Below are 20088 nucleotides of genomic sequence, written 5' to 3'. Positions count from 1 at the left end.
TTGTGGCCTGGGAGAGCTGGGGAAGCTTCTTAAATGAGAAGGAATTTGAGTTGGATCATCTATTGCTGGCAGAGACAGAAGCCTCACTGCAAGCACTGCATGGGCAAGCTTGGCTGTAGAAGGAGACAGAGCTGGTTGGGAAGACCTGGGAAGGAAGGACAAGGCTAGATCATGAAGAACCTTGACGGCATTGCTCCGTCTAAGTCGTGAGCTGAGCAGGGAGATCCTGGTTGGTGTTGCAGAAGGTTTATTCTGTGGCCAAAGGAGGGTCAGGAAGGATGAGCATTTAGGGCAAGGAGACCACCAACAGCCCTCAGGTCAGGGTGAGGATGGCCTCCGCTAAGCTCAAGGCGTGAGGATGGGAAGGAGGGAGGTATTCATGCAGCATATGAAGATGCAGAGTCAGCAGAACTGGAGTGGATTTGGGTTGGAGGTGAGGGGCAGAGAGGAGTCAGAGAGAATCCCTAGCCTTCAAGCAGATTGGAGAAACCCTTGAAAAGACATCAAGCACAGAAGGAGGAGGAGGAGGTTTAGGTCAAGAAGAAGAGGGATTGGTGTGAAAGGATGGGTCTGGTTTGCAGAGCTTGAACAGTCTCACCCAGACTCCAGGCTGTCTTTCACTGAATGCTTCTGACTTCAGAGAGTTCCTTCCCATCCCAGCTCAAATACTGAGCGGTCTCCAGGAGGAGACTAGATTTATGAATACACAAGGTGTGAGGTCTAGGAACATACTTCAGCTCACACATGAGATCTAGGTGAGGATTGATTACCCAGTAGTCATTTCATGGGTTGTTGGGAGGATTCTATGAGGCAACCACAGGCAGCATTTAGCACATACTACACATTCAATAAGCATCAAACTCTTAGTTACTCATTCAGGGACAGCACTGAGCAAAGCATTGAGCAAAGAGGTCCCATAGAGGTGAGGGAAGCCTGAAAAACTGAGATGCTGCCTGCCTGGTGCACACCAGTGTAGGTATCATTTTCTGCATTTAACCATCAATAGGCAAAGGAGCGAAGGGACATATTCATTTGGAAACAAGCTGCCTTGAGCCTTAAAACCCACAAAAGTACAATTTACCAGCCTCCGTATTTCAGGCTGAATGGGGGTGGGGGGCGCCTTAGGTACTTATTCCAGATGCCTTCTCCAGACAAACCAGAAGCAGCAGAAAAAACCTCTCTCTCTCCCTTTGAAACGAATATACCCCTTAGTGTTTGGGTATATTCATTTCAAAGGGAGAGAGAGGGGTTTTTTTCTGTTGTTTCTCATATGATTGTGCACATACTTGAGATTGTTTTGAATTTGGGGGATGGCTAAAACCATCACAGTACAGGTAAGGTGAGGGAATAGAAAGTAGTGAGAACTACTCAGGGAATGAAGATGTCAGAATAATAAGAGGTGCTACTGACTTTCTCAGCCTCTGAATATGAACGGCGAGCATTGTGGCTGTCAGCAGGAAGCAATGAAGGGAAATGTCTTTCCTTTTGCTCTTAAGTTGTGGAGAGTGCAAGAGTAGCATAGGACCCTACCCTCTGGGCCAAGTCAAAGACATTCTGACATCTCAGTATTTGCATATTCTTATGTATATGAAAGTTACAAATTGCTTGAAAGAAAATATGCGTCTAATAAAAACACCTTCTAAAATAATTCATTATATTCTTGCTCTTTCAGTCAAGTGTACATTTAGAGAATAGCACATAAAACTGCCAAAGCATTTTATAAGCAGCTGTTTTCTTCCTTAGTGTGTGTGCATGTGTGTGTGGTGTATACAAAGACAGAGATAATTGTAGTTTTGTATTTTCTTTTAAATAATTTTTAAAATTGACCCTTTTCCTTAGACAAATTGCCAGAATAGTTTCTATTTACAGAAGGTACCTCTAAGAGTAAGGTTGCTGAGCAATTGACTTGAAAACTTTTAAAATTCAAATTTTAATTCCACTACTCAAAATAATTGCCATGTTTTAAAAAAGAGAATCGGTGCCATAAGTTAGTTGTCTATGTCTGAAAATGAAGAAGACATGCAACGTCATGGCCTGGTCACTTACCCGCAGCCCTGAATTGTAGGCACATCATATGTGAGAATGAGGATGCTTTTCTTTCATTTAAAATCCCTCCCCAAAACTTGGCTCTAATTGCAGTGATGACAATCATGTACATTTGGATTTATGTGCACGAATCTCTTACCCTGAGAGAGGACAGGTGCTACAGGTGGAGGGGACCCATCTGGGTCACATTCACATTTTGAACATGCTGGTTTTCAGTCACTGCACACCCATCTCCCAGCGCAGGTCATGGGCAGCAGATGCAAAAGTTGCCCATGGTCCTATTTGGAGGTGCATGAAATGAGCAGAAGACAGAACAGCTGGATCTGACTAGAAGGGCAGCTTCTCCCTACCAAGACTTGAAGGACTGCCTTTCATCTCTTAGGCTAAAAGGTAGAATGAACCAAGGAAGGGCAGGAGCGAGCTGGGGTTAGGGTAGAAGGAAGGGGCCGTGGAGAAGGGAGATCCATCCCATAGGAGGAAGGCAGTGCAGCAGGGAGGTTGGAAGGTATCAGCTTTTACGGCTGGCATAAACGCAGCCATGTCAATTGCTCCTTTTTCCTTTTCCATCTTATTAAATGTCTTCCAACGTTAGCACAAAGAAAAGCTATTTGCAGTGTTGCCAGCCTTTCCAGAGCCCGTCCCCATTATCTCCCCAGGCCCATGCCTTTACTCTTTGGAGTTTGAACTCACGACCTTCAGGATCTGACTTTATTCACCATCTCTGCGGTGAATGTACCTTCTGTCTCCACCCAGAGGTCTCTATCAAAGAGGAGATTGCATGCAATGGATAAAGTCAAAGCAGAGGTGACTGTCCTTAGGAAGAATAATGTGCAAATTCATAAACTGGGATTCTGTTTACATTTTGTACTCCAGGGGTTCTTAGTTTAAATCGCTCTGAATAAATTAAGATGCATTGGCATTTCCACTGTCATGATTAAATTTACAAATCATTTATTTTCTATCACGGGAAGAGATAGAGCTCCAAACATGAACATAACTGCTCAAGTGTTAACACTTATAATGAAAACATAAGAATTACCACCAACTACCCTGGGGGCTAGAAGCAGAAATGTGAACCGGAAAACAAATCATGAACTTTCCTTTTTTTTTTTTTTGAGATGGAGTCTCACTCTGTTGCCCAGGCTGGAGTGCAACGGTGCGATCTCGGCTCACTGCAACCACTGTTTCCCGGGTTCAAGCAATTCTCCTGCCTCAGCCTCCCGAGTAGCTGGGACTACAGGCATGCACCACCACGCCTGGGTAATTTTTTGTATTTTTAGAAGAGACAGGGTTTCACCGTATTAGCCAGGATGCTCTCGATCTCCTGACCTCGTGATCTGCCTGCCTCTGCCTCCCACCAAAGTGCTGGGATTACAGGCATGAGCCACCGTGCCCGGCCGACAAATCATGGACTTTCTAACTGCCGTTCTTTGTAGCTTGTTAATACATCCACTTACTCATTGTCAGAGTACGTGGAGATTTTCCACAACCCTCGAGGATAAGGCTGAACAGAAGAGGCAAAAACGTGAAAATATTTCGATAGCTACTTTACTTTGAAATAAAATTCACTGTAAAAGTTGCTTGTATTTTTCCAAAACAGAGTCAACCTTTAATATTTAAGATTCTATATACAAATACATATTTTATGTAATTAATATATATTGTCATATGACATATACTATATCTTTATATTAATATGCATGCATATAATATATATTTCCTTCCTTATTTTCTATAAGCAGTTTTACAAGACTGACTTCTATTTGCCTCCTTATTGTTACTACGTGGTTTGATAATCCGTTTTGTGTCATTGTGATTCTGTCGTGTTTTGGGGATTTATTTTTGTTTCTCTGGGTGGTCACTAGTTTTTTTAAAGCATTCATGGAAGAGTGTGAATCTTTTTCAAGCTAGGAAGCCATGGCAAGCCTTGGGTCATACTGCCCCCGCGAGGCCAAATTGGCAAACCAGCAAGGGTGTTCAACTTCCAGCCTTGGCCATGGAGAAGACACATGAGGAGGCTTTTCACATTCAGCTGTTTAATGTTTGTCTCTGCCAGCACCATTCCAGTTGTGAAAAAGAGGTATTTCCACAGTGGCTCAGGGTAGGTAGTGCACAGCTCACATTCATCATTTCTGAAGATCGAGAGGAGTCTCCATTCGGGGTACAGGTTGATGCCTGTCATGGAATGAAGATTCCAACACCCAGACCAATCTCTGCAGTGTGCTGATCTCATGACCTTGCAACAAGATCAGAAAATGTTTTGTGACTAAGCATTTTTCATAATGCATAAAATGCTTCAAGCTCCTCCCTTGTTTCTCTCTATAATCCTGTATATCTGATGATTGTGGGTACCAAGTGTTTGAAATAATCAAATGTGATTTGATGTTGGTAAATTTCTTTATCATTCGCACTCTCCTTTCTCTATTATTGTTATTGTAACTGAACCGCAGATTAGTCACTCGCTGCTTGCAGAATCCAATTAACAAGAGCGAGGTCAGGTATAAAGAAAATGATTTATTCCAAACCTCCTTCAGGGAAGAGGTGCAGGCTCCTGCCTCTAAATGCACTGCTTTGCCAGGTGTGGTGGCTCACACAGCAATTTGGGAGACTGAGGAGGGCGGATCACTTGAGATCAGGAGTTCAAGACCAACCTGGCCAATATAGTGAAACCCCTGTCTCTACTAAAAATACAAAAAATTAGCCAGACGTGGTGGCAGGTGCCTGTAATCCCAGCTACTTGGGAGGCTGAGGCAGGAGAATCGCTTGAACCTGGGAGGTGGAAGTTGCAGTGAGCCGACTTCTCACCACTGCACTCCAGCCTGGGTGACAGAGTGAGACTCTGTCTCAAAATAAATAAATAAATAAATAAATAAATAAATAATAGTAAATGCACTGCTTTGCTTTTGGAGCAGAAAGCAGGCACTTTGAAACGGCGGGGAGGAAGTGAGCAAGGGCAGGGGGGTCTGCATACTGGCATGGTGCCTGATCTATCAGGCAGTTGAATTGGCACTTTCATAGGCAGAAATAAGTTGAAAAAGTGGCCTAAAACTCTCTATGTGGGAGAGGATAGTGGGCATGCCTTCAACCTGTCTTTCTGGAGGGTGAGTTCCATGGCAACCCCCTGGAGAGTGAGAGTTCCATGGAGGTCATGTTTTGGTCTGTAAATCAGCTGTTAACTCTCTAGAAAGTTCTGTCTTGGAGCATATAGTTAGATGAACTTGCCCTGTAAAGAATGTCTGGTGAAGGGGAGGTAAAAGGTGAGATTTGCATTTCTAAAGGGCTAAGTAGAAAGTGGGGTACAAGAGGAAAAGAGAAAAGGGAAAATAATTTTTGAAATAATTTTAACTTACTCCCTTTTACTTGGAAAAAAGGGAGTACTCGGTTACATTATCACCTCGTTTATATCAAACCTCTTATGGAATCCTATGGTTTGAAAACAAAAAGGTTGTTGAGGACCAGTCAGCCCAACCCCTTTGCTTTATAAATGAAGAGCATTGCCTGCCCCAAGCCCCAGACACTGATGTCGTGGGTCTGGAGTGGGCTCCAACAGCGGCATGTTTTCATGGTGCTTCCCAGTGGCACACCAGCGATGAGCCTTTGAGTAGGGAAAGTAGGAGCACTTTTGACTCCCTTCACCATCAGCACCTGTGTGCTAATAAAGTCACAAAAGCCAACATACTGGAGTCACTCGGGGAGTTTTACAAATAGTGACATTAAATCCAAACTCAAATAGTTCTGATTCGATCTGTCTGCATTGCTGCCCTGTGGTTCCCCACTGTAGAAGCACCCCAGGTGATTCTAAGTGTAGCCAAGTCTGAGAAGTACTGCCTAAAGCCTGTTGGACTGACAGCAAGGGCTGTTGTCTGAGCAAGACTTTGCCTGGCCTGGGGTGGCATGTGCACCAGGAAGAGTCTCAATTTTCATAACAGAACGTTCCCCAAGCTGGTTTTTTAAAAGCATGTGAATCTAGACTTCATTGGCAATACCAGAGATCTGTATTTGAGGCTCCAAGTATTTCACTTTCATTTTTGGTTTTGGGTTATGTTTTCACCCTTCCTTTCCAAGTGAAAAGTAAACAGAAATGGGATGTCTGGCGCCTATGCTGAGCTTGGCAACTTCAAATTCAATAGAGAATAAGTCTCTTGTGTAGAAAATGGCCTGTCTGAGATGTTTCTCAAATAAATATAGATTTTGCTTATGTGGCTAAAGGATTCTTCTCCCCCCGTTTCCTTATCCCTGCAGTGAGCCATCCTTCTTAACTCTTTCCATGACAGCATTATTCCTGAAGAACTGGGAACTCATGCCAGCCCTGATCAGGCAATGATAATTCTGCAGAGAATTAAAATTTAGATTTAAAATGTCAACTCTTATACATCCTGGCATATGGTTTAAACACATGTACACACATACAAACACCTGCTACTATTTACTGAAGAGCAGATATCTGATAACTTAATCTTTTTGGTTTTGAGTCAAGACAATTCCTCCTTTTGGAACCACATACCGCTGAATATAATAAAATGTAATTAAGATTAAAAATAAAAAACTAATGGGAGAATTTCAATATTGTCTATGTTCACTTTAAAATTCCTCTACTTAGGTTTATTGCCATTATCAAAGACTATTCAAAAATCCTTTTTAGGAGAATCCTAATGGTTTCCTGACATATAGTCAAATAAGGACTCTGTTGATTGGCTAACTCAATCTCCCTGTGCCAAAAAGCAGAGCCCGGCAGAGAAGAGGGCAGGGACTTGAAAGTCAGACTGACTTGAGTTCCAGCCTTGAGGCTGTGGAAGTTTAGCCAAGTGACTTAACGTCTCTGGCTCTCAGGATCTAAAAGGATTTCCAGTAGTAATTTGGGGTGTTACTGATACAGGAGCTAAACAGAAATTATTTAGGCGGTTAGTGAGGGTCAGAGAGTCCTCGGTAAGATTTGCCTTTTAACAAAAAGCAGCCCCAAAATCATTTGTTTGCTAACAAAGAAAAGCCTGTAAAATCGAGCTGCAGACATAGATAAGCAAGCTGGAAGCTTGCATAAGTGAATGCTGGCAGCTGTGCCAATAGGAAAAGGCTATCTGGGCGTCAAGCGTGTTCAACATGGATTCTCCATCTTCCCTTTTCTTTGTCAACCACGTGTACGGTAAAGGAACAGGCAACATGGCACGGGCCAGGTAGAGAACCCTTCTGCATAATAAAAGATTAGGGCGAGATGGCCAGCTTCTTCCCGTGCTACGTAAATGGCATACCTGGTCCAACCAATCTTTTGGGCCCTGTGTAAATCAGACACTGCCTCCTCAAGCTAGTCTATAAAACCCCGTGCATTTTATCATGGAAATGGGAGATCCACTCGGAACCCCCTCCTGCACGAGAGAGCTTTTCTCTTTTGCCTATTACACTTCCGCTCTTAAACTCACTCCTTATGTGTTAGCATCCTTGATCTCCTTGGCATGAGGCAACAAACCTTGTGTATTACCCCATACAAATGATGCTGCTTCATTACTAGTAGCAAACTGACAGGGTTGTGTTGGGGTATAAATTATCTAGACCAGGGAGATCCAATAGAATTTTTTTGTAATGACGGGAATGCTTTGTATCTGCATCATCCAAAATGGTAGCCACCAGGCCGGGGTGAAATGTGGCCAGTGTGACTGAGGAACTGAATGTTTTCCATGATTTAATTTAAATGTGGCCAATGGCTACTGTAGGAGACAGTGTGAGTCTGGCATATTATAAATACTCAATAAATATTAATATAATTTGAACTTTGGCATCAGTGTTTCCTAGATTTGAATTACTATGCAAGTTGCTTACTGTTTCTAAGCCTCAGCTTTCTAATCTGCAATTGGGGCTAATAATAATACCTGCCTTACAGGTTTGTTCAGAGGGTAAATGAGAAATTGCATGTTGAGGGCTTAACACAATGCCTGGCACATAAAAGCTCTGGTAACAGTTAGCTACTTTAATAATTTGCTAATAACGGCTATTTCTTCTTCAGATTAGGATGTGCTCCCCCAAACAGTGCTGTTAGACATAGCAGGCAATCCAGCTCACTCTCTGCAGTGAGAGAGAAGCACTGGCCGACCAGAGTCAACCAGGGGCTCGTGGGTATGAAATCAACAGCGTGATTTTGTAAGTAATGGATGGAAAGGGCCTCACAACTTTATGGCACTGTGTTCAATTTGCTTGGTCTTCTGTAGCTCCTTTTGAAAGCATTTTAGGGTGGATTAACCTGCTATCAATAATTCTGGTCAGATGTAGACTCCTTAGCTCAAAGCAAACTGAGAGAGTGAGGGCAGCAGGCCAATTCCCCACTCCTTCCTTCTAGACTCTGACAGAAGCTTACACTCAAGGAAGAGCAAGTAAGAATTAATGTATTAAGAGCTAGGTAAGCAAAACCTAGTGAGAAGTTCTGGCAAAGCCCCATGGGCAGATGTGGCTTGGGCACAGGAAAGAAGTAGGATTTCCTACCACCCACCTCAGTCTGCTTCTGGGGCCCTCATCCTCAGTTGTGCCTATGCAAAGGGGAGCAACCAATAAACCCCACCTCCACTCTCCTTCTGTGGAGGCCAGGGATGGCCAGGGATAAGAGAGGGATGGAAAGTGTTTCCTCCAGCCCTCCTCTGAGAAGGAGAGGAAACTGGGCAGAGCTTCTGTCCTCCTTCAAGCAGAAACAGAAACCTGGGGAGAGGGGAAGTAAAAACCCCCTTACTTTCCCTCTAGTTCAGTTGTGCACTAATCATCTGCAGCTCAACATTCAGCGTTCATTCATTGATTCAGCAAACATTGAAGGAGGGCCAGCTACGTGCCAGATGCCAACTCATGCCATGAAAGAGAGTCCCTGCCCTTATGAAATTCACTATTTAGAGAGAAAAGCAAGCAAAAAGGCAAAGTTCGAAAAATACTGTTGAAGTGGCATCATTGTCTGGGGTGAACACCTGAGGTTTGTGGTCTCACGCCAAGGGAATCAAGGACGCAGACACACAAGAAGTGAGTTTAAGAGCAGAGGTTTAATAGGCAAAAGAAAGAGAAAAAAGAATAGCTCTCTTGCCTGCACAGAGAAAGGGGCACCTGAGTGGGTCTTCCTGTTTTGTGGTGAAATGCAAGGCATTTTATAGACGAGCTTGAGGAAGTGGTGTCTGATTTACTTAGGACCCGAGAGATTGGTCAGACCAGGTGTGATGTTTACAAAGCATACAAAGAAGCTGACCATCCCATCCTAATCTTTTATTATGCAGATAGGGTCTATACCTGGCTGGTGCCGTATTGTCTGTTCCTTACTGTACATGTGGTTGACAAAGAAAAGGGAAGATGAAGAATCCATGTTGAACATGCCTGGCCCCCAGATAGTCTTTTCCTATTGGCACAGCTGCTGGCACTCACCCTTGCAAGCTTCCAGATTGCTTATCTATGTCTGCAGCCCGATTTTACAGGTTGCTCTTTGCTAGAAAAGAAATGATGTAGGGGCTGCTTTTCATTAAAAGGAAAACCTTACTGAGGTTAAAAAGAAAATAATTTCTTTTTAACACCTATGTTACTGTGAACAGTGTCGGGATAAGGCTCTGAGAGCCAGATGAGGATGAGTTATCCAATCCAAGGATGGGGATCTGGAGGAAAAATCCTAGAGAGCATTGCTGCAGTTGAATAAGGATTAGTTAGACGCTACTGAGTGGAGCATAGGAGTAGGAACTCTTATGCAAATGTGCAGAGGTGAAATAAACAAGGTATAGTCCAGGTGCCTAAAGTAGCACAGCCGACTTGAGATAGATGACAGATAGGTAGATAGATGACAGATAGGTGGATAGATGGATATGGTAGATAGCTAGCTAGCTAGATAGATAGATAGATAGACAGATAGACAGATAGATAGATAGACAGACAGACAGAGACTAGTGTGAGTGTGGGTGTGTGTGTCTGGCTATGTGCATGCATTCCTCCTGCAGGAGATCAGGAGCAGTGGGCAGCATGGAGTGACAAGAAGATGGGGAGGTACTCCTTCTAGCCCTCCCCTCTGCTCTGCCTTCCACTGGAGCAGAAGCAAAGCATATGGTGAAGGGGAACAAGGAGTCTCCCCAGCACAGTACCTGAGTACATTAGCTATTTATCACTCCACAGTCCCCATTCACGTGTTAATTCAGCATTTATTGAATGCTTACTGTTTGCAATGTCTATGTCAAGCTGTCAAGTGTAGTTTTTATTCTACAGGGCACAGGCACCGCCTAACAGTGTTAAACAAGATAGTAGCATTGAGACAGGAATAATAAGGGTGGTCATAGGAGAATGGAAGATTCCAGGCAGCAGTTTGACTAGTAAAAAGGAAACTGTTGAAATAGTTGCATAATCTAGGGGTCAATAAGAATCTGAGAACCAGGGTGTGAGCCAAGGCTGGTTAAAAGTGACTGGATCCAGTATGGTGCTGGGTTTGTCCTAGGTTTTGCCTAGAAACTCATTATATGCTCGATAACATACCAAATCACACACGCACCAGGGCCATTCCATTTCCTGGAACACTCATGTTTGGTGTAAAAATGGGTGGCACCACAGCTCTGAGAAATCGTTACCTTTTTAGGAAACTTCATGAGTATTCCACCCCTTGGTTAAAGAAACCCATAATGTAGAAGCCCCAAACCCTACTGGGCGCAACTCTCTCTCTTGAGTATGCCTGCACCGCCCTTTATTATTTATTTATTTATTTATTTTTTACATGGAGTCTGGCTCTGTCACCCAGGCTGGAGTGCAGTGGCGCAATCTCGGCTCACTGCAAGCTCTGCCTCCAGGGTTCAGGCCATTCTCCTGCCTCAGCCTCCCGAGTAGCAGGGACTACAGGCACCCACCACCACACCTGTCTAATTTTTTGTATTTTCAGTAAAGACAGGGTTTCACCATATTTTATTTTATTTTGAGACAGGGTCTCCCTTTGTTGGCTCGCTGCAACCTCCACCTCTTGGGCTCAAACAATCCTCCAACTTCAGCCCCCCAGGTAGCTGGGAGGACAGGCGTGCACCACCACACCTGGCTAATATTTTGTATTTTTTTTTTGTAGAGACGGGGTCTTGCCGTGTTCCCCAGGCTGGTCTTGAACTCCTGGACTCAGGTGATCAGCCTGCCTCCACCTTCCAAAGTGCTGGGATTACAGGAATAAGCCACCCCACCCGACCACACTCCCATTTCTTGAGTGTGTGCATTTTGCTCTGCAATAAATCTCTCTACTTTCACTTTTCTCTGACTCGCCCTTGAATTCCTTCTTGTGACAGTGTCAACAGCCTGGACACCAGCTGGAGTCAAGGTCTCACCAGTGTTTAAGGATCTCCCCTAATCCACTGGTATCAGCATGGTCAGATTTGCTTTTTCGGAAAAAGCCTTCTGTCCACAGGACAAAGGGAAGTGACTCAGAGAAGGGGCAGGAGGAGTCACGAGCTCCCTGCCTGACCAGGCCTGGACTATGGCAGAGACAGTGAGATAGTGAGAAAGCAAGGGTGGGCAGCCAGCCAAATCCAGAATATAGAAAGTTCTACAGGAAAAGGTGGGGCCAAGGTGGGACAAGGGGAAAGGAATTGTTGCACATTAACAGTGCAATGCAGTGCACTGGCCTTGTTTATGTCCAGGTTAGAACAAACCAATGAGAAAGCACATCTATGAGACAACGGGAGAAATTCGAACACCGACTAGATATAATATTATGTTAATTATGCTTTAATTTGGGGTACAATAATGCTTTTGTAGCTATTTCTAAAGAGTCCTTATCTCTTAAGGATACACTCTAAAATACTAGTGGATTAAGTTATACGATGTTTAGATACTTTTTAAAATAATCCAGTGGGGTGAGACGGAGAGGGAAGGGAGAGGAGCATAGATGAAACAGTGTTGGCCATATGTTTGTAATTGTTAAAACTGAGTGATGGGAATATGGAGATTTAACATATTAATACTATTTTCTGCCCATGTATTATTTGAATATTTTCATAATAAAATTGAGAGAGAGATAAAGAAAGAAAAGAGAAAAGAAGAGTAGAGAGAAGAGATAAGGGAAGTGGAGGAAAAAGAGCTTTCTGTCAAGGACCATTCCGGTGGACACAAATGAAAGAGACCCCCTTCCTACTATGAATTCTAGGTGTGTACTACCCAAGATGAGTCGATCGGATTCTGGCTTTCAGAAATGGTGAGCATGATGCAGCCCCACAGAGGCAGTGCCCTGGAGAGGAGACCCATGACCATCCAAGGAAGATGTCCCATCACAGAACTGCCCTGGGTCATGTGTTTTCCAAGTCCACATGTCCAGTAGTTCCTTCTTTCCTGTGACCAATGCCACCAATCTTCCAGTACTGTCCTTTATTGCTAGGCAAACCTGAGCCATCCTCTGCTTCTTGCAACTTGTGCCTGAACTAACATGGACACAAAGCCCCCACTTCTTCCACATTCTCGGAATGAAGTAGTTCTCCCTCCACACTTTAGATGCTAGAGGCAAGTGGATTGCTTGAGCTCAAGAGTTCAAGACCAGCCTGAGCAACATGGCAAAACCCCATCTCTACAAAAAATACAAAAATTAACTGGGGGTGGTGGTGTGCACCTGTAGTCCCAGCTACTAAGGAGGCAGAGAAGGAGGATTTCTTGAGCCCTGAAGGTGGTTGTGTTACATGCATCCATGTGAAGAGACCACCAAACAGGCTTTGTGTGAGCAATAAAGCTTTTTAATCATGTAGGTGCAGGCAAACTGAGTCTGAAAAAGGAGTCAGCAAAGGGAGATAGGGGTGGGGCAGTTTTATAGGATTTGGATAGGTAGTGGAAAATTACAGTTAAAGGGGGTTGTCCTCTTGCGGGTACGGGTAGGGGTCACAAGGTGCTCGGTGGGGAGCTCCTGAGATTCATTGTCCAGGAGAAGGAATGTCAGAAGGTCAAATGATCAATTAGGGTGGGGCAGGAACAAATTACAATGGTGGAATGTCATCAGTTAAGGCAGGAACTGGGTATTTTCACTTCTTTGTGGTTCTTCAGTTGCTTCAGGCCATCTGGATGTATACACATGGGTCACAGGGGATATGATGGCTTAGCTTGGGCTCAGAGGCCTGACATTCCTGTGTTCTTATAGTAATAAGAAAAACAAAACAAAATCGTGATGAAATGTTGGGGCAGCGAAAATTTTTGGGGGTGGTATGGAGAGATAATGGGTGATGTTTCTCAGGGCTGCTTCAAGCAGGATTAGGGGTGGTGTGGGAACCTAGAGTGGGAGAGATTAAACTGAAGAAAGATTTTGTGGTAAGGGGTGATATTGTGGGGTTGTTAGAAGGAGCATTTGTCATATAGAATGATTGGTAATGGCCTGGATGCGGTTTTGTATGAATTGAGAAACTAAATGGAAGACACAAGGTCTGAATAAGAGAAGGAGAAAAACAGGCATTAAAGGACTAAGAACTGGGAGGACCCAGGACATCCAATTAGAGAGTGCCCAACAGGGTTCAGCATAATTATTTGCTTGGTTGGTGAGTTTTTGGTCTCCATCCTTGAGTTTCTTTTATGTTGTCATATACCAGGCCAGATTGATTTAGGTAAAAACAACACTCTTCATTTAACAATAAACAGAGTTCTCCTTTCTCAGCAGTGAGTAAGTCGAGGCCTCGGCAGTTTTGGAAGAAAGAGAAATGCAAAGCCAGCAATTGTTTGTTAAGGAAGGATTAGAAATGGCTAGGAGAGAGTGAGTGAGATTGATAGTGTGGTGGAGATAGCTGGGGAGAGGTAGAGGGTGGCATAAGAATGGGAACGAGAATAAGAATGAGTATGAAAGTAAAGAATACGACTTCATCAGGATGAAAGTATTGGAGGGTGCCCTGTCAGCAAAGATCATCTGTCCACTCCAAGAGGAAGTCAAGAGTGGCAGATTTGGGATAGTACCAGGAGATATCCACTACAATGGTTTGGAGGAAAAGTGTAAACCAGCAGCATAAACAGGGGCAGGGCATTTATGAGTCGTTGAGAATGGTGAATAGGAGTATGACTAGACAGAAGATAGTGGAGATGACAAATTTTGGGGGCACAGTCCAAGTAGTGGGGGTGACTGCATACAGCTCTGTTGCAAAAAGTAGGGTAAGGATAAATAGACCTAATAGAATGAAGGGATATATTAGGCTCATAAGGGTTATTATTGTTCTTCAGAAATGCGAGTGAGTTTAAGGGAAGTAGGGGGGAGTACTTGCGACTTCCAGAAGGAAGAGGAGAGATCAGGCTGGCTGTCTGATGGGCACAGCTTTATTCTGGAACAGTGAATCCAATGGGGAGGGTCTTGCAGATGGATGGCAGTTGGGGTGCTATAAATGACCAGGTAGGGTCCGGTCCATCAAAGCTGTAGCATCTGAGGGGTCAGACTCAACAAGGACTGATTGCCCAGCTAAGGTATCTTCATATGGCTGGGAGTTTGGAGGAGGCAAGAGAAGATTAGCAGCCTGGCGAATTTCCTGTCTAGCCTGCTGGAGAACTGGAAGATAAAGGCAACAGGTCGTGGGCCTGGTTCCTGTGTGAGGACTCTAGCAGCACAGCCTTGTATTTCAGCTGTGTGTAAGGAAAAATGATGGGACGAGTCGGGGAGTGCTAGTATGGGAGCTCTCTCCAGGGCCTTTTTGAGAGAGTGAAAGGAAGAATGGGGAAAAGACTTATGGTCTATGGGATTAGTTAAATTACTCTTTGTGAGCTTGTAAAGTGGTTTGGTTAGGATAGCAAAGCCTGGTATCCAGAGTTGGAAATATCCAACAATGCCTAAGAAGGAAAGGAGTTGTTGTTTGGTGGTGGGGGTTGGGGTCTGGGAGATTAACTGAACACAGTCTGCAGGAAGGGTGTGTGTATGTTGATGGAGTTTTATACCAAGATAGATAATGCTAGGGGAAGAAATTTGTGCCTTGGAGGGGGATAATCGGTACCCCTTTGAGTAGAGATGTTGAAGAAGCAGGATAGTGTCCTGCTGGGAAGACTGGTAAGAGGGGCTGCAAAGAAGAAGATCATCAAAATATTGAATGAGGTGGGAGGCACATGGGTGAAAAGAAAGCAGATCATGAGAAAGGGCCTGGCCAAAGTAGTGTGAGCAGTCCCTGAAGCCTTGGGGTAGAACAATCCAGGTGAGTTGTTGGGACTGGTGGGTGTCAGAGTCAGTCCAAGTAAAGGCGAAAAGAGGCTGGGAGGAGGGATGCAAGGGGATAGTAAAGAAGGCGTCTTTGAGGTTGATAACAGAATAGAGTTTTGGAAGGGGGTATTGAAGATAGGAGGGTGTACGGGTTTGGCACTATAGGATGGATGGGAAGGACGATTTGATCAACAAGGCGAAGATCCTGAACAAACCTGTAAGACTTGTCCGGTTTCTGGATGGGTAGGATAGGGGAGTTGTAAGGCGAATTTGTAGGGTTTAAGAGGCCATGTTGTAACAGGCAGGTGATAACAGGCTTTAACCCTTTTAAAGCCTGCTGTGGGATGGGATATTGGCATTGAGCGGGGTAAGGATGATTACATTTTAATGGGATGATAATGGGTGCATGATCGGTTGGCAAGGTAGGAGTGGAGGTATCTTATACTTGTGGATTAAGATGGGGAGATACAAGGGGAGGATGTGAAAGAGGCCTTGAGTTGGGTAAAAGTGCAGCAATGAGATGTGGCTGCAGCCCAGGAATAGTCACGGAAGCAGATAATTTGGTTAAAATGTCTCAGCCTAATAAGGGAGCTGGACAGGTGGGGATAACTAAAAAAGTGCATAAAAGAATGTTGTTCAAGTTGGCACCAGAATGGGGGAGTTTTAAGGGGTTTAGAAGCCTGGCCGACAATACCCACAACAGTTATGGAGGCAAGGGAAACAGGCCCTTGAAAAGAAGGTAATGTGGAGTGGGTAGCCTCCATATTGATTAAGAAGGGGACGGACTTACCCTCCGCTGCAAGAGTAACCCAAAGCATCTGTGATGGTCCAGGAGGCTTCCGAGGTGATCAGGCAGTGTCAGTCTTCAGCTGCTAAGCTGAGAAGATCTGGGAAGGAGTCAGTCAGAGAGCCTTGGGCCAGAGTTCCAGGGCCTCTGGGAGTGGCTGCTGGGCAAGTTGAACAGTCTGATTTCCAGTGGGGTCTCGCACAGATGGGACATGGCTTAGGAGGAATCCTGGGCTGTGGGCATTCCTTGGCCCATTGGCCAGATTTCCAGCACTTGAAGGAAGATCCTGGGGGAGGAAGTCCTGGAGAAATGCCTGGCCCCTGTGGTTTAGGTGTTTTGAAGTTCTTGTGTGCTGGAGATGTGGCTGGGGTTTCTCTTACAGTGGAGGCAAGTAATTGCAACTCAGAAATATATTGCCACTTGGCTGCCTGTTTTCTATTATTGTACACCTTGAAGGTGAGGGTAATTAAATCCTGTTGTGGGGTTTGAGGGCTGGAATCTAATTTTTGGAGGTTTTTCTAATGTCAGGAGCAGATTGGGTAATAAAATGCATATTGAGAATAAGACGGCCTTCTGGCCCCTCTGGGTCTAGGGAGGTAAAGTGTCTAAGGGTTGTTGCCAAACAGGCCATGGACTCAGCTGGATTTTCATATTTGATGAAAAAGAGCCTAAACGCTAACTAATTTGGGAAAGGTCAGCTAAAGAAAAAGGAGCATTAACCTTGAATATGCCTTTAGCTATAGCCACCTCTCTAAGAGGAAATTGTTGGGCTGGTGAGGGAGGGCTAGTCGTGGAACAAAACTGTAAGCCAGACCAGGTGTGAGGAGAGGAGGTGATAGAAGGATTATAGGGTTGGGGAGCAGAGGCTGGGGAAGAATTGGGACCTGGCTAGGCCTGGCGAGGAGCAGCCAGGGGAGGAGGGGAGAAGTCAGATGGGTCTGTAGAAAAGGAGGATTCAAAGGACTCAGAACTTGGGGTGGAGACTGAAGGAACAGACAGGAGAGAAAGAGGAAAGATTTGGGATGAGTCACATTGGGAGCAGAGACTAGGGAGGGACTGATGTGTAAAGAATGCCTGGACGTCAGGCACCTCAGACCATTTGCTCATTTTATGACAAAAATTATCTAGATCTTGTAAGACAGATAAATCGAAAGTGTCATTCTCTCACCACTTGGAACTATTGTCAAGTTTGTATTGGGCAAGCAGTATTACAGAAGAAAATAAGATGTTTAGGTTTTAAAAAGAGTGCATAAAACAATGTTGTCCAAGTCCATCCCCCTTCTTAATCGATACAGGGGCTACCCACTCCACATTATCTTCGTTTCCCTTGCTTCCATAACTGTTGTGGGTATTGATGGCCAGGCTTATAAGCCCCTTAAAATTACCCCACTCTGGTGACAACTTGGACAGGTCAGGTGTTAGTCAAAGTTGTTTTAAGTTTTAAGAACACAGGCTAAGGGAGAAGAAGGGGGAATGAAGTGTGGAAGTTTGCCCATAGTGAAAGAGGTAAGTGTAAAGAGAAAGTAGAGACATGGAGAAGGGGGGAGGTGAGCAGCCCTGGGCTGTCATGTGGGTTAGCAGCCAAAGCAGGCATCCCAGCAATTGACTTACCACCAAAGGAATATGGGTGAATGACCAAGGCAGGCATCCCCCGGTGATCAGACCCAAATGGAATGTGGGTGAAAGATCAAGGTAGGTGTCCCCACGATGATCAGACACCAAAGGAAGCCTGCCTTCCCAAATCCGTGATCGACGTTGGAGTTTTTGAGTTCATAGATAACGTGTCTCCTTTGTCTCTACCAGAAAGGAAAAAGAACTGGAATTTGAAGGACAGGGAGATTGAAGGGTAGCGAGAGAGGCTGGAGAAGAGAGTGAAGAGACCACTTACCCAATTTGAAATTGGTGAGATGTTCCTTGGGCTGGTCTGAGGAACTGAGGTCGTAGGTGGATCTTCTCATGGAGTGAGGGTGAGGACAGGGGACCAGTCTCCCAAAGGAGTCCCCCTGTCCCAGGTCTTTGGCACCAAATGTTATGTGCATCCATGTGAAGAGACCACCAAACAGGCTTTGTGTGAGCAACAAAGCTTTTTAATCATGTGGGTGCGGGCAGACTGAGTCTGAAAAAGGAGTCAGCAATAGGAGATAGGGTGGGGTGGTTTTATAGGATTTGGGTAGGTAATGGAAAGTTACAGTTAAAGGGAGTTGTCCTCTTGCAGGCAAGGGCGGGGGTCACAAGGTGCTCAGTGGGGAGCTCCTGAGATTCACTGTCCAGGAGAAGGAATGTCACAAGGTCAATTGATCAGTTAGGGTGGGGCAGGAACAAATTACAATGATGGGATGTCATCAGTTAAGGCAGGAATTGGCTATTTTCACTTCTTTTGTGATTCTTCAGTTGCTCTGGATGTATATGTGCAGGTCACAGAGGATATGATGGCTTAGCTTGGGCTCAGAGGCCTGATAGGTTGCTGCAGTGAGCCAAGATCACACTACTGCACTCCTGCCTGGGCAACAGAGCCACCAAAAAAAAAAAAAAAAAGATGTATATCTAGAAAACCCCATCGTCTCAGCCCAAAATCTCCTTAAGCTGATTAGCAACTTCAGCAAAGTCTCAGGATACAAAATCAATGTACAAAAATCACAAGCATTCTTGTACACCAATCACAGACAGAGAGCCAAATCATGAGTGAACTCCCATTCACAATTGCTTCAAAGAGAATAAAATACCTAGGAATCCAACTTACAAGGGATGTGAAGGACCTCTTCAGGGAGAACTACAAACCACTGCTCAATGAAATAAAAGAGGATACAAACAAATGGAAGAACATTCCATGCTCATGGGTTGGAAGAATCAATATCGTGAAAATGGCCATACTGCCCAAGGTAATTTACAGATTCAATGCCATCCCCATCAAGCTACCAATGACTTTCTTCACAGAATTGGAAAAAACTACTTTAAAGTTCATATGGAACCAAAAAAGAGCCCGCATCGCCAAGTCAATCCTAAGCCAAAAGAACAAAGCTAGAGGCATCACGCTACCTGACTTCAAACTATACTACAAGGCTACAATAACCAAAACAGCATGGTACTGGTACCACAACAGAGACATAGATCAATGGAACAGAACAGAGCCCTCAGAAATAATGCTGCATATCTACAACCATCTGATCTTTGACAAACCTGACAAAAACAAGAAATGGGGAAAGGATTCCCTATTTAATAAATGGTGCTGGGAAAACTGGCTAGCCATATGTAGAAAGCTGAAACTGGATCCCTTCCTTACACCTTATACAAAAATTAATTCAAGATGGATTAAAGACTTACATGTTAGACCTAAAGCCATTAAAATCCTACAAGAAAACCTAGGCAGTACCATTCAGGACATAGGCGTGGGCAAAGACTTCATGTTTAAAACACCAAAAGCAATGGCAACAAAAGCCAAAATTGACAAATGGGATCTAATTAAACTAAAGAGCTTCTGCACAGCAAAAGAAACTACCATCAGAGTGAACAGGCAACCTACAGAATGGGAGAAAATTTTTGCAACCTACTCATCTGACAAAGGGCTAATATCCAGAATCTACAATGAACTCAAACAAATTTACAAGAAAAAAACAAACAATCCCATCAAAAAGTGGGCAAAGGACATGAACAGACACTTCTCAAAAGAAGACATTTATGCAGCCAAAACACACATGAAAAAATGCTCATCATCACTGGCCATCAGAGAAATGCAAATCAAAACCACAGTGAGATACCATCTCACACCAGTTAGAATGGCCATCATTAAAAAGTCAGGAAACAACAGGTGCTGGAGAGGATGTGGAGAATAGGAACACTTCTACACTGTTGGTGGGACTGTAAACTAGTTCAACCATTGTGGAAATCAGTGTGGCAATTCCTCAGGGATCTAGAACTAGAAATACCATTTGACCCAGCCATCCTATTACTGGGTATATACCCAAAGGACTATAAATCATGCTGCTATAAAGACACATGCACACGTATGTTTATTGCGGCACTATTCACAATAGCAAAGAATTGGAACCAACCCAAATGTCCAACAACGATAGACTGGATTAAGAAAATGTGGCACATATACACCATGGAATACTATCAGCCATAAAAAATGATGAGTTCATATCCTTTGTAGGGA

The 20088-nt window shown here is 44.2% G+C and overlaps 2 long non-coding RNA genes across 2 annotated transcripts in view; one reads left to right on the top strand and one right to left on the bottom strand.

Moving 5' to 3' along the window:
- Window positions 1-20088, top strand: part of LOC129483080 (uncharacterized) — a 118097-nt gene that overhangs the window by 56049 nt on the left and 41960 nt on the right. The window lies entirely within an intron of this gene.
- The window catches only part of LOC129483088 (uncharacterized), a 44457-nt gene that overhangs the window by 10500 nt on the left and 13869 nt on the right, over window positions 1-20088 (bottom strand). The window contains exon 2 of the long non-coding RNA XR_008657891.2: window positions 17824-18051. This is a non-coding gene — a long non-coding RNA (uncharacterized lncRNA). The remainder of the gene's footprint in view (window positions 1-17823; window positions 18052-20088) is intronic.

This window comes from Symphalangus syndactylus, chromosome 1 (assembly GCF_028878055.3).
Source record: "Symphalangus syndactylus isolate Jambi chromosome 1, NHGRI_mSymSyn1-v2.1_pri, whole genome shotgun sequence".
In the NCBI taxonomy this organism is placed as follows: domain Eukaryota; kingdom Metazoa; phylum Chordata; class Mammalia; order Primates; family Hylobatidae; genus Symphalangus; species Symphalangus syndactylus.
The sequence above is the reverse complement of the archived record's forward strand: the minus strand, read 5'-3'. Positions and strand labels throughout refer to the sequence as shown.